A 13,472-nucleotide genomic window follows, 5' to 3' on the forward strand; every position below is an offset into this window, starting at 1 on the left:
CACACACACACACACACACACACACACACACACACACACACACACACACATTCTTGATTATATAAGATAACTTACCACCAAATTCTATAAGAAGCCAGCTCTCCTAATACCTTTAAAATAGGGGTTGATAGACAAAAATTTGATTCTTGCTAACTCCTGGAAACATCTCTGCTGCAGAACATGGGCTCCACAAGTATTTATCTTAGGACAGGGTTTAGCCTGCTATTTTTCAGTTCTACTGTGGGGATAATGAAAGGAAATTATTTAAATTGCAGGAGAAGAGAGTGAGATTGAATGTACAATAGAATTTTACTGAAGTGTAGATTCTGGAACATAAATATAGACGTTTCCTGGGAATGTATGGCTCTTTCTCTTTGGAAATCTTCAAGACTAGCATTTATAACTTTTTTACTTGAATGGTTCATGTAAAGTTCTTAGAAATAGAGAACTGGGGCAGCTAGGTGGCGCAGTGGATAGAGCACTGACCCTGAAGTCAGGAGGACCTGAGTTTGAATTTGACCTCAGACCAAACACTTGACACTTACTAGCTGTGTGACCCTGGGCAAGTCACTTAACTCCCATTGCCTAAAAAAAAAAAAAAGAAAGAAATAGAGAACTGATCTCAGTCCCTTATAGAGACAAATCCCACCTATAGAATTTAATAATGATAATTTACTTAAAATTAACTCTGGTGATAGTTAATAAATCAGAAAAGGCTTTACACACTGACATATAGGTCAAGAAGCATACGTGGAAATGTTCCAAGAAGACCATCTGTTTATATGAATGTGTTCACAACAATTGATAGGAAACTTTGTATTTCAGTGTTCTCATTTTCTGTTATTAAACTTTTATTAAATTAAGAGAAGATCCAGCTTGCTTTAGGAGCACGGAAAATTGTAATGTTTACATTTTAATTAAATCAGATCATTTACCAAGAACCAGAGTCTGTGATCTCAGGAAAGCTTAGTATTCACAAGGCAGGTTATTGTTCTGTGGAATGGTAGGTTTTGTTTAAACAAAATGAAACAAAACAAAAAGACCACTATGAAATGGAATTTAAATAAAGCCAGGATTTTAGAATAGTAATAACGGCACACATTTATTCTGTTCAATAAACATTAGGCACTTACTGCAAGCAAGGCATTATGTTAGGTACAAAGATACAAAATGTACACAGATAAAGAAATAAAATTAATTTGAGGAGGGAGAGAGCACTAACGGTCTAGGGAGATGAGGAAGGGCTTCCTGAAATAGGTAGCATCTCAACAGATCTCTGAAGGTTAGCCAGGGGTAGCGATTGAAGGTCTGAACTTGGAGTTAGGTAAAAATCTTCCCTTAATAATTTTATTAGCTGGGTGACCATGGGCAAAACACTTAACCTCTCCTAGCTTCAGTTGCCCCATTTCTTAAATGGGGATAATACTAACATCTATGTCACAGGTTTTTCATGAGTATTAAATGAAATAACATGTAAAAGTGCTTGGCAAACCATAAAGCACTGTGTAAATGCTAGCTATTATCATCAAAGGAATTTGAATGAGCAGAGTTAAGCAGCAAGTATATAATGAGGATGGACATTGCATGAAATGAAGGTTTTCATCTCCATTTACAAAAGAAGAGGAAATAAATAGTGTAGCCCACCTATCTAATGGGATAGTTAGAAGGTTGTCCTAATTCAGAGGTTTTTAACTTTTTTTGTGTCCTGGGTCCTTTTGAAAGTGTTCTAAAGTCAGAGGAATACTCAGAATAATGTTTTTAAATGCACAAAATAAAATACATATGATTACAAAGGAACCTAATTATATTGAAATAAAATTATTGAAATATGAAAAAAATATCATGGATCCCTGGGATCTAATTTCTAGCTCTGCCCCTGGCAACCAGTCATCTAGGCTTGGTCTAGGGTTTAAAAAAAAAAGTAAGAGGACTAATACTTCATAAATTCATCAAAACCTTAGTTCCTATGTATGTCTTCATCAGCAATTTTATTCAGAAAATTCTCCAAATATAGTTTTTAGGTATGCTTCATGTCTCATTTCATATTGAGTCTTACCTCCTCCACTCCACGTGACCCACAAGAAAACACACAGTTTAATTTAATTTTGCCAAACAAAGCATAATTATAAGACGCAGAAACAAAACTACAAGTGGTACCTGGTCATTCAGATAAAGTACCAGGCATTTGTAAGTGTAGTAACAGCCAACTTCATTAATGACTTAAGTTCATATATTTATTTTTCCCAAGAGTGAGGTAGGAGTAGCAAAACTTAACACTCCTCTCAAAGAAACCATGCTTCCAGAAACTATGTGCAAAGTAATATTACCATTTGTATTTGCGTTGGACTGTTCTTCCACCGTTACGCTGATTTCAGTCTTAGAATGGTGGAAATATGTTTTTGGGCTATACCAGCTTAGCTTCTCAGCAGTTTCTCAGAAAAGGCATAGGGTTAGGAGCTGTCTAAATTTTTTTTCTCTGGAATCTGTGTTCTACAACAGGCCATAGTTCTCCTCCTTTGGTTATACTTGGCCAATCCTTGCTCATATCTCTACTGCCCAGAATGGATGTTCTTTTTACCCTTTCTGCTTTCTGTTCTATATCACCCAAGAGAGATTAGGCAAATCCAATCCAGCAATCTTTTCTTCGTAGTGCATCATGTGGTCTTCTGGTATCTCTGCTTCTTGGTGGTCTTGACCCATTCCCTGGCCATATGATCCATTTAAACTTTTTAAAATGCCTCAGTCATTATGACACTTCGTGACATTTCCATCCCTTTTTATTTCTGGGCATTTATTCTCAGCTCCGCAAAACAGAATAGTCCCTTTACTCAAGAAGATTACTCTCTCCTGGGGGTAATATAACATGTATATAGGCAAGTAAATACAAAGTGTATAGAAAGTTATAGAAATGATTTTATATTTGAGGATGCTAACTCTTGGGAGGTTTAGAAATGGACTCATGTAAGAGGTAACACCTGAGTTACTCTTTGATAAGGAAGTACAAAATGTGACAAAAGTAATTTCCTGGTGGGGAGGCGTTAACAACTGGGAGAATCATGAAAGACAGCGTAGAGGAGGTGGTACTTAAGTTGAGCCTCCTGGAGACTAGGAATTAATTGTTACCCTCCTGTCAGAGGTGATATACTTCAAGATATAAAAATTTTTTATTTTTGGAATTTTTAAAATCATTTTTTATTGTGAATTGTAGACTGGATTATTATAAAATTGGAGTCCTAGTTAAAGGTTGAATGACCTTTATTTGACGTTCAACATAATGTATCTTACTGCTCGTATCTGTATCCTTGGTACACAGTAATCACTTAAAAAATGCTCGCTCTATCTACGTACATACCTACCTACCTACCTAACTACTTATTCATCTATCCATCCATCTATCCATCCATCTGTCCATTCATCTACTCTTGTTGCTATGAATTTCACTGTGAAAGCCATTGATTAAAAAGGGGGGGGGGGCTGACTTTCCTCTAAGGGTTTGTACTTTTTAACATGCTATTTTCTTTTACTACTGTTGTGTCCCTCCAGGCACATGTCAGATAAATTGAGGAAAACTAATGCTTCCCACTTTCATCTTTGCTCACTTTTGCAAGAGTAAATGGACAACTAATCTTCCCTGCATTTTACATGTCAAGAGAAATGTTTTTTCCTTCAGGCAACAGCTTTGACTTAAGCTGGAGACATTAACTTGTAAAATTGGTAGCTTTGTCTACTTAATACCTTTTTACTCCCCTTTCCCCTTCTTTTACTTCTCCTCAATGATGTAGGAGTATTTCTTGCCACCAATTCCACCTGGAATTTATATCTTTGTTATTTCTTTGATATTTAACAAACTCACTGTATTCTCCCTGTATTTTTCTGTTTTAGCCTGGCATGACATTCTGTTGTTTTAGTGGGATTTTCAAAAGCATTGCATTCAATTTATGGCTAAATTTATGTTTAAACATATGCATGTATATTTATACACACATATAATACTCAAACCACAGGTTAGATTTTTCTGTTGTTTAAGCTATTCAAGTAAGTCAGGCATTTGAGAAACTACATTAATATACCTGGAATTCAATTTCCTGCAGCAAAGCAATAATTTACCAAGTTGCCCCTAGTGGATTGGAAGAATTAATGCAGCTTTTAGAAAAGTCCATCTTAAGCCCAAGCAAAAATGTCTATGTGTAGGAAAAATTCTGACTGATTATTTTAGAATTAGACTTTAGAGTTAATCTGTTGTAATCTTCTAACTATTAGGGGACTGTTTTTTTATAGTGTTCCTAATAGATGTCTTCCACTTAAGTGTGGAGCTTATTGCTTCCTGACACAGCCTGTTCCATGGTTGGACGTCTCTAATTGTTAGGATGTTGCTCCGTAATAACTCTCAAAAATATCTTTAGAAATATTTGACAAGAGAGAGAATATTAACAAGCAGCAGTGGATATTAGGGATGCCAGAGCATCAAAAGACTATAAACTGGCCCATTTTGAATAAAATGCTATTTCCTCAGTCCCTTGTGCATTTTGTTACTTTTGATGAAGAATAAGCTCCTTAGATTCCAAAAGGGCAATGAAAAGCAATGAGCATCAAAGTTCAAAATACTTTTTCAACTTCATAACAACATAACTTTATTATATTTAATATATATAAGTACTGATACTGTGCTATCCCCTAGGTATTCAGATACAGAAATGAAATAATCTCTCCCTTCCAGCAGTTCACCTTCTTCTGGGGGTGATAGAACATATATACAATTAAATACAAAATAATTTTATGAGGTTGAAAGCATTGACAAACTAGTAGAATTAGGAAAGGTCTCCTGTGGTAGGTGAAACCTGAGCTGTATTTTGAAAGAAGCTAAATTGATGCATCTTGCAAGTCATTCGTTATTTTTCCCCAAGGAATTACCAATGGGATTAATGTGTATTCTTGTTGCTTCTATTTATGTTCATTAAGGAAATAAAATCTTAGAAAGTTAGGATGGGAAGTGATTGTAGAGGACATCTGTTCAAATCTCCATTTTATTGCTCAGGAAAACAGACCTAGGGAGGTAGAGTGACTAGTTCAAAGTCACAAATTGAGTTAAAATGGTATTTAGAATGCCAATTTCCTAATCCATTGCCAAATTAAACTAATAACCCATCACACAGCATACCTGTTTTCTATACTTAAAAACCCTGCATGTGGAAGGGCATCGGGACCTTCTTATTAGAAAAACTTAAGAAAAAAATGAAAATAAGTAAATAAATAAAAACACACACACAAAAAAAGAAAAACTTATGACATCAACCAAAATGTTAGAAGTTTCTAAGTTGTCCAGGAATTCAATTCATCTTGTTAAAAGTTCCAGTGCTCCATTGTCCTGTCCTTATTTCTGGGCAGCATTTTATTGTTCTTTAAGAATCTTTCAGCTCTAAGTAAAGCAACTATCTAAGTAGCCATTTAAAAATATATCTTGAACAAATTTTACAAAGTTGGATTGGAACTGTACCTCAAATTTTGGGAACTGTATTACCTAAGGGATAGTATGAAAATTTGCTGTTTTCTTCAAAATTCTTTCTCAAGGGCCTTTGCTAACTGAAAAAGTTGAAAATTTGAAAATGGAAAAGGTTTATTTTTTGTCCTGGTTACAAAACACAGTGAATTTCTTCTTGTTCATCTTTGAATGGAAAGAGATAGTGTATTGTGCAAATTTTCTGATTGCACCATTCTCCTCAAATAGCCCAGTGTAGTTTTTGTTGTTTTTGTTCAGTTATTTTAGTTATATCTGACTCCTTATGACTTTATTTGGGGTTTTCTTGGCGAAGATATTAGCGTGGTTTGACATTTCCTTCTCTAGCTCATTTTACATATGAGGAAACTGAAGCAAACAGGGTTAAATGACTTGCCCAGGGTCACACAGCTAGTAAGTGTCAGAGGCCAGAACTGAACTCAGGAAGATGAGTCTTCCTCACTCCAGGCCTGACACTCTATCCACTGTGCCACCTAGCTGCCTCCAGTGTTCCGTATTTCTCAATGTAGACCAGTCCAGTTGCTTTGATTAATTATGAAAGAACATCATACTATTCAATAATTGGGAAAAAGTTGAAGTTGAAGTAGTAATTCTGGGCAAGTCACTTTACCTTTTTTGGACTTAGTTTTCTAATATGTAAAATGAGGGTGTTGCACTATGTGATCTTTAAGGTGCTTTATGGTTCTAAATTAATTCTATATATTAATGATCAGATATTATTGACCATCATGTATTAGAAAAAGACATTTATTACATTATGTGTGACTCTCAGACTTAAAGAATTTCAGAATTGACAAGAATCTTAGTCCATCCTGTACCTGCATAAGAATCCACTCTACAATATAGAAGTCATTGAATATTTTCTTGAAGGCCTGTAGGAAAAGAGAACTCAATTCCCCATGAGACAGGTAAATTAACTTTTAGAAATTCTACTTTTGTTAGGAAGCTTTTCTGATCCCAAGCTCACATTTTCCTCCCTGTAAATTTTACCCTTTTCTCTTATTCTGCCTTCTGGGTCAAAGTAAATAAATCCATTTTCCACATGACAGTCATTCAAGAACTAGAATATAGCTATCATATCCTACCTAAGTCTTCTCTTCTCTAGGCTACCCACTCCTCATTCCTTCAACTGATCCTCATATGGCATGAACTTGAGGTGCTTTACCAGATTTTGTTTCCCTAGTCTGTTTACTAAGGAGATTGGAGCTAGAGCTGTGAGCTCTTCTTCCATTATCACTTATGAGAGGGAATGGCTATGATTTCCCTTAGTTCATTTCTCCGTATATCTTTATTAGAAATTGTCATTGTTAAAAAAGCTAAATGGTTCTATCTGTGTACTAGTGTGGTAAGTGAAATCCTTTTAAAATAGCATTAAAAATTTGTTAAGATTAAGAGCCATTCCCCAATAGATGTGATCAAAAAATATGGAAAAAAAAATTGTTAAAAAAAGAAATGTTGTCTACTGTCAAAACCATCTGAAAAAAATTTTGAAATCACTGTTGATGAGATAAATGCAAATTAAAACAGTTTTGAGTAATCACCTCACAGTCATCAACTTGGCAAAGATAGCAAAAGATGGGAAAATTCATTGTTGGGGAGGGTTTTTTGGAAGATAGAAAATGCTAATTTGTTGCTTATGGAGTCATTTTAGAAACAATTTGTAATTGTGCCAGAAATTTTTTCATACCCTTTGACCTCTTATTATTATATTCAAAGATAGCTAATGACACCAAAAGACCCATGTGTGAAAACATTCATAATGGCACTTTTTATGGTAACAACAATCTAGGAAAAAGCATGCCCAGAGATTGCAGAAATCCTGAAAAAATTGAAATATGGCTATAGTAAGTCCAGGTTTCTCCCATGTGTAAAAATCCTTCACTTTTATCCTACTGTCCCTTTTAACTCTTATCCTATATCACCCCTTTTGCAGTCAAACTGCAAAATGTGCAGTGTGCACATTATTCCTCTCCTTTCAGTGAGTCAGTCAATAAGCATTTATTAAGCTCTTGATATTATGCTAAAGTCTGGGGATACAAATAGAAAAAGACAGTCCCTGACTTCAAGGAGCTTATAATCTAATGGTGGAGAGCAACACACGAAAAGAAACCTAAAAGTATATTCAGGAAGAGATCCCTGGGTACAAGTATGAGAGTGGGAGGAGAGGGGGAGGGAGTACAGTGCCTTCCTGAAATGGAGGCTCTGGAAGACACTCTGCTTTATGTTCTCCAGTCAGAGGGCGGAAGCTCAGGTGCAGAGGGGACTAATGAGGCCTGAATTCTAGGACTGAAGTGGTCTTGCAAGATAAAGGGGCTCCTGGGGCATGATGGAGAGGTCCAGAGGAGTTTACTTCTCAGCCATTCCCATTATGGCTTCTGATCTCATGTAACTGAAATTGCTGTCTAAAATTACCAATGATTTTTTAAAATAAGTTTTTATTGATATCTTTTTTTTTTATATTATCATAGTCTCCCCCAGTATCCCTCTTTCATCCTCTCCCGGGGAACCATCCCATATAACAAGTAGTATTTTTTTTAAAGAAAGAGGAAAAAATCAACAAAGTTACTCAATTCATTGAAAAAGTCTGAAAACATGTGAAATGTGCAATACTTGTGGTCCTCCAGCCTCCATGAAGGGGTGGGTTGGGAGTGTACTTTCATCTCTTCATTTAAGTTGTACTTAATCTTTATAATTTTGGTATGTTCACTTTAAAAATTGTTTTTTATTTTTAGTTCCAAATTCTCTCTATCCTTTTACCTCTCCCGCACCCATTAAGAAGGAAGAAATATGATACTCATTATACATATGAAGTCATGTAAAACATTTCTACATTAGGCATGTTGTGGGAAAAGAAAGCAAGAAAAAATAAGTAAAAACATTACGCCTACATCTATACTCAAAATCCATTAGTTCTTTCTTTGGAGGTGGTTAGAATTTTTTATCATGAGTACTTTAGAATTGTTGTGGATCATTGTATTGATCAGAGTAGCTAAATCTTTTGCAGTTGATTGTCGTTATAATATTGCTGTTACTGTGTACGATGTTCTCCTAGTTCTGATCACTTCATTTTGCATCAGTTCATATAAGTCTTCCCAGGTTTTTCTGAAATCATCCCCTTCATCATTCTATCACAATCATATATCACAGTTTGTTTAGATATTCTCCAATTGATGGGGAATCTACTTTATTTTCAGTTATTAGCCATCACAAAAAGCTGGTATAAATATTTTGTGTATATGAGGATTGATCTCATAATTGTCAAATCCATTGACCTTTTCTTCTTGATTTCTCTGTAGCTTTTGACAGTGCTGACACTCTTTCCTGTCTGGATTTCCATGATACTGCTCATTCTTTTTTCTTTCCTGTCTTTTTGGTGATATCTTCTAAGTCTCCTTTGTTAGATTATCATCTATTTCCTTTCTCCAACCTTGGCTATACTATAAGATTCTTTGCTGGATTTTTTTTTCCTTCTTTTGTTTCTATAGTTTTTTTCTGAGTGATATTATTAGCATCTATGGTTTCAATTATGTATGCAGCTGACTCCCAGATCTAAGTATACAGGCTTAGTTTCTCTCCCAAGCTTCAGTCCTATATTACCAACTGCTGATGAGATATTTCTGCTAGATATTCTATCGGCCTCTGAAACTCAGTATGTCTGAAACAGAACCAATTATCTTTCTCCTTGAATATCTATCCCCCTTCCTAACTTCCCTGTTTCTGTCAAGGGCACCACAATCCCTCCAATCGCACAGATTTGTAACCCAAGGATCATCCTTTACTCTCTACTTCCTCTTATTTCTATATCCAAATGAGTTGCCATATATTGTTGATGCTATTTCCAGTTGTTCTCATATCTGTACGTTTTTCTCTACCCATAATATCACTATCCTTATCACCTCTTTCTTAGACTATTGTATTAGTCTTCTAATAGGTTACTCTGCTTAAAGTCTCCCATCTCCAATTTTCACACAGCTGCCAAAATGATATTCCTAAAGCAAATATCTAATTGTGTCCTTTCTCTCCTCAATGACTCCCTTTTGTCTTGAGGATAAAGTATCTTTGTTTGGCATGCGAAGGTATGTAAAGCCTTTTATAGTCTGGCTGCAACCTAACTTTCCAAGCATTTACTACCCTTCACATACATTTTTTTCCATTCAAACTATTGTATTGTTCCTTATACTGAACATCTCATATCTTCTATTCCCTAGCCTTTTGCACATTCCCCTTGCTCTAATTTGTTCCTACAATGAACTTCCTCTCCACCTCCTTTAGACCTCTGGGGATCTCTTTAAAGATCGGTTTAAGTAGTGTCTCCTATTTGAGGTATTTCCTGACCCGCCCCATTCAGTCACTAATCCCTGAAATTATATTGCACTTACTTAGTAGATATGTTGTATTTATTTATATGTACATATCTTTGCCAGTGGAACATCAGCTCCTTGAGGGCACAGACTATTTGATTTTTGTCTTTGCATACCCATCTCCTAGCATGGATGTTGTTTGGTATTTAAGAAATGCTTGTTAATGGATTAATAGGATGTTACTATGCTTCAGCAAAAGATAAATAACCAGAATTCAGAGAAATATAGAAAGACACTTGTGTGATGTGATGCAAAGTGAAAAAAAGAAAGGCAAAAACTGGTAAGCACAATGATGACAACAATGATGGCTGAGAGGTTAGGAAGAATATCTCTTTATTTACCAGTAGAGGACTAGGAAAATCATATATCCCATACAACTAACAGTGGTTGATAGTGTTTGGCTGCTGCCAAATTTATACCACATATCCTTTCTTCTGCTAATAATTGGCAAATTACAAAAGTGCAAAGTGACATGTATTGATAATTGCAGTCATGCTATATTAGGTGATTTAGTTTGATTGGTTTGTGAGAATACACACTTTACTTTTATTTGGGTGTTTGTTGGACAGTGTCTTTTCAGTCAAAACAAAATGTATCAATTAAAAAACAACAATAACTTAGGAGCCTTACTTAGCTGAAGTCTTTTGATCTGAAAAGCCTGAACAATACTATTTTATTGTCTTATTGGTCTTCCATAAACAGTCTAGCTTAAATGGCCCAAACTGATAGTTTTGGGGGCCTATAATAAAAATACCAATGTAAGAGGGATTTTGACTTTAAATTTGGTGAGAAATAAAAGTTTTCAGAACTGAGTAACAGTTGAGTAACGTTTTAATAGCCCACCTTCGGCTTTTAAAAGTTTAATGTGCTCCAGTCCTCCCTGTAGCTAAAGTTTAGATTTCTTGGCAGCCACTTGCAAATGAATGTGTGAATCATCTCCAGTTGGTGAATAGTCAATATGTAGAATGGGGTTATAATGAATTTTTATTCCTTAACATTGTGTATATCCACCTAAATGTCTCACCTGTGTTTTCAAAGGCTGAGTCATTAGAGAGGTGGGATGTTGATCAATTGTTTAGGTAGAAAATTCAATTTTTAACTTGCTGAAGGCAAAGCTTTTGTTTTCCTGGAGAAAGGAGGTGGTTGAGATTATTCATTTTCATAGGTAGTGTGGAAGTAACCCTTTGTTATTGTTCATTGTTTCGGTGGTTTCAGACACTTTGTGATTCTGTTTGGGGTTTTCTTGGCAAAGGTACTGGAGTGGTTTGCCTTTTCTTTCTCCAGCTCATTTTACAGATGAGGAATTGAGCATACAGGGGTAAGTGACTTTCCCAGGATCACACAGCTAATAAGTGTCTGAGGTTAGATTTGAACTCAGGAAGATGACTTCAGGTCTGGCCATCTATCCACTGTGCCATCTCACTGCCCATGAAGCAACCCTAAGCTCCCATTTTTTTCTGGAGGAAAGAAAAAAAAAGATTCTCCCAATCAGACCTTTCTTTGTAACTACTTGAACTTCTTGTGAAATTGGATGTCTTAAGGGTTCTCTTCTTTGACATGCTTAGTTATCCATGCTGCTCTGGGCTCTTTAGCTCTTGGGATGAGAGCACGTTGTTTGAAGTTGGTACCTTTCATATGTGATCCCCAATATTAACTTATCCTTGCTTGCCAATTTCACCCTGAGGATCTCTAAAAGGTGAGTTCAAAGGAAAAAAATAAAAGCATCTTTCTTAAGAACATCAGTATAACCCTTTAAAATTAATGTACTTAAAACTCTTTAAGGGCAGAGACCATGCTGTCTTACTCATTTTTGTATTCCCCTCGCCCCCCTCCCTCCAGCAAAGTGCCTTGTACATTACAGGTGCTCAGTAAATATTTGTGAATGAAACAAATATTGTTTTAATTAACTAATTTAATGCGGGGTCATACCTGTCAATGAAACTTTTTCTCTGATGGTGGAGCATTTCTGTATTTTTCTTTAGCTCACAGGAAGGAAAGTGGTAACTTGTTCTTTTCTTGATTAGGTAATTCTCAATTCAATTCAATTAAACAAGTATTCATTTGATATCAGCTCTGGGTAAGCCATTGTGGTAGGCTTTGAGGTGACAAAGACAAAACCAATATCAGTGTGTTTCCTTAAGTGAATGTTCTACTGGAAAAGCACTCCATTTACCCAGATAAGTAAGTATAAGAAAATTTATGAAGCAAGAGAGTGCCTAACAACTAGGTGGTTCAAAAAAGGTTTGTAGTAGGAAGTGATATAAGCTGAGGCTTGAAATAAATTCGGGATTCTTAGAAGTGGAGGTGAAGAATAGATGAATTCTAGGCACTAAGGATAGCCTATGCAAAGACACAAGGTTCTGCCAACCTCTGGGAATAGTAAGTAGGTCATTTTGTCGAAAATGTAGTGTTTATGAAGGGAAACAATAGGAGATATTTGGAAACGTAGCCTGGAGGCAGATTGTAAAGGGCTTTAAATGCCAAAGGAATTTATATTATCCCAGAGGCAATAAGGAGCCATTGGATATTCTTGAGCAGGGGAGTGATATAGTCAGAGCTGTCTTTTAGAAAGATTATTTTCGTGGTCCTTTATAGATTGGTTTGGAAAGGGGAATGCCTAGAAGTGATGAGGTTGGGATCTGGGCCCCAGAAAGGAAAAACAATGGACTTTCCCACATGGCCAAATCCCTGGCGTTCCCCTGAGGCTGTGATCCCATCTACTGGCCTTTCATTGTGGACCTCCCTATGGTCCCAGGCCATTTCTCCATTCTCCCTTGACCATATGGTCTAGGTCCCTGGAATTCTATTACCTCATAGACTACTTGGCCACTCCTAGATCCCTCCCATAGTCTTTCTGTATATAAGGTTCATCTTGTCTCCATTAAGATGCTCAGATTCTTATATTCTAACCACTGCTTACCCATGTTCAGACTTCTTAAGAGTCTGCCCAATATGACGGATGTTCTAATAAACCTTGTCCTTGGCTGAAAGAAGGCTTGGGTCGAATTCTTTCGGGCAGGACCTGCGTGTTGTGATTTTGGGGTCCCAGCACCCCTGCACCCCTAAACCACATCAGAAGCAGGGAGAACAATTAGGGGGCTATTGCAGTAGTCCTGGTGAGAGGTGTTGAGAGGGCAAGAACCAGGCTGGTGGCTGTGTGAGTGTAGAGAAGAAACAGATCTGAGATTATGAAGGTGGAACCAGTAAGACTTGGACAAGAGTGAGAGAGAGGAATCCAAGGTAATTCTGAGGTTATACAGCTAAGGGACTAGAAGGATAGTGATACCCTCAATGGAAGCAGAGAAGTTTGAAGGAAGGAGCAGGATTAAGTGATAAGAAAATGGATTATCACTTGGAGATATTGAGTTCTAGATGCCTATAAGACCAGAAAGTGGGGATCTTCACCAGGCAGTTGGTGATGTGGAATTGGATGAAGTTCTGGAAGATTAGGGCTGTATATATCGATTTTTATATGCTTGTAGTAGACTCTATGTTTCTGGAGGGCAGGGTATGCTTCCCCTTTCTATTCCTAGCACATTGGTACCTCACAAATGTTTGCAGAATTGAATTGAGTTCCACCTGTGTAGCCTTCCTCC

At 36.5% G+C, this 13,472-nt stretch overlaps 1 protein-coding gene across 4 annotated transcripts in view; it reads left to right on the forward strand.

Annotated features, from left to right (window-relative positions):
• SNX29 (sorting nexin 29) overlaps window positions 1-13,472 on the forward strand; it is a 636,216-nt gene that overhangs the window by 327,427 nt on the left and 295,317 nt on the right. The gene's annotated exons all lie outside the window — the stretch shown is intronic.

The sequence above is a fragment of the Vombatus ursinus genome, unplaced genomic scaffold (genome assembly GCF_900497805.2).
Source record: "Vombatus ursinus unplaced genomic scaffold, bare-nosed wombat genome assembly UNPS02014832.1, whole genome shotgun sequence".
Classification (NCBI taxonomy): Eukaryota; Metazoa; Chordata; class Mammalia; order Diprotodontia; family Vombatidae; genus Vombatus; species Vombatus ursinus.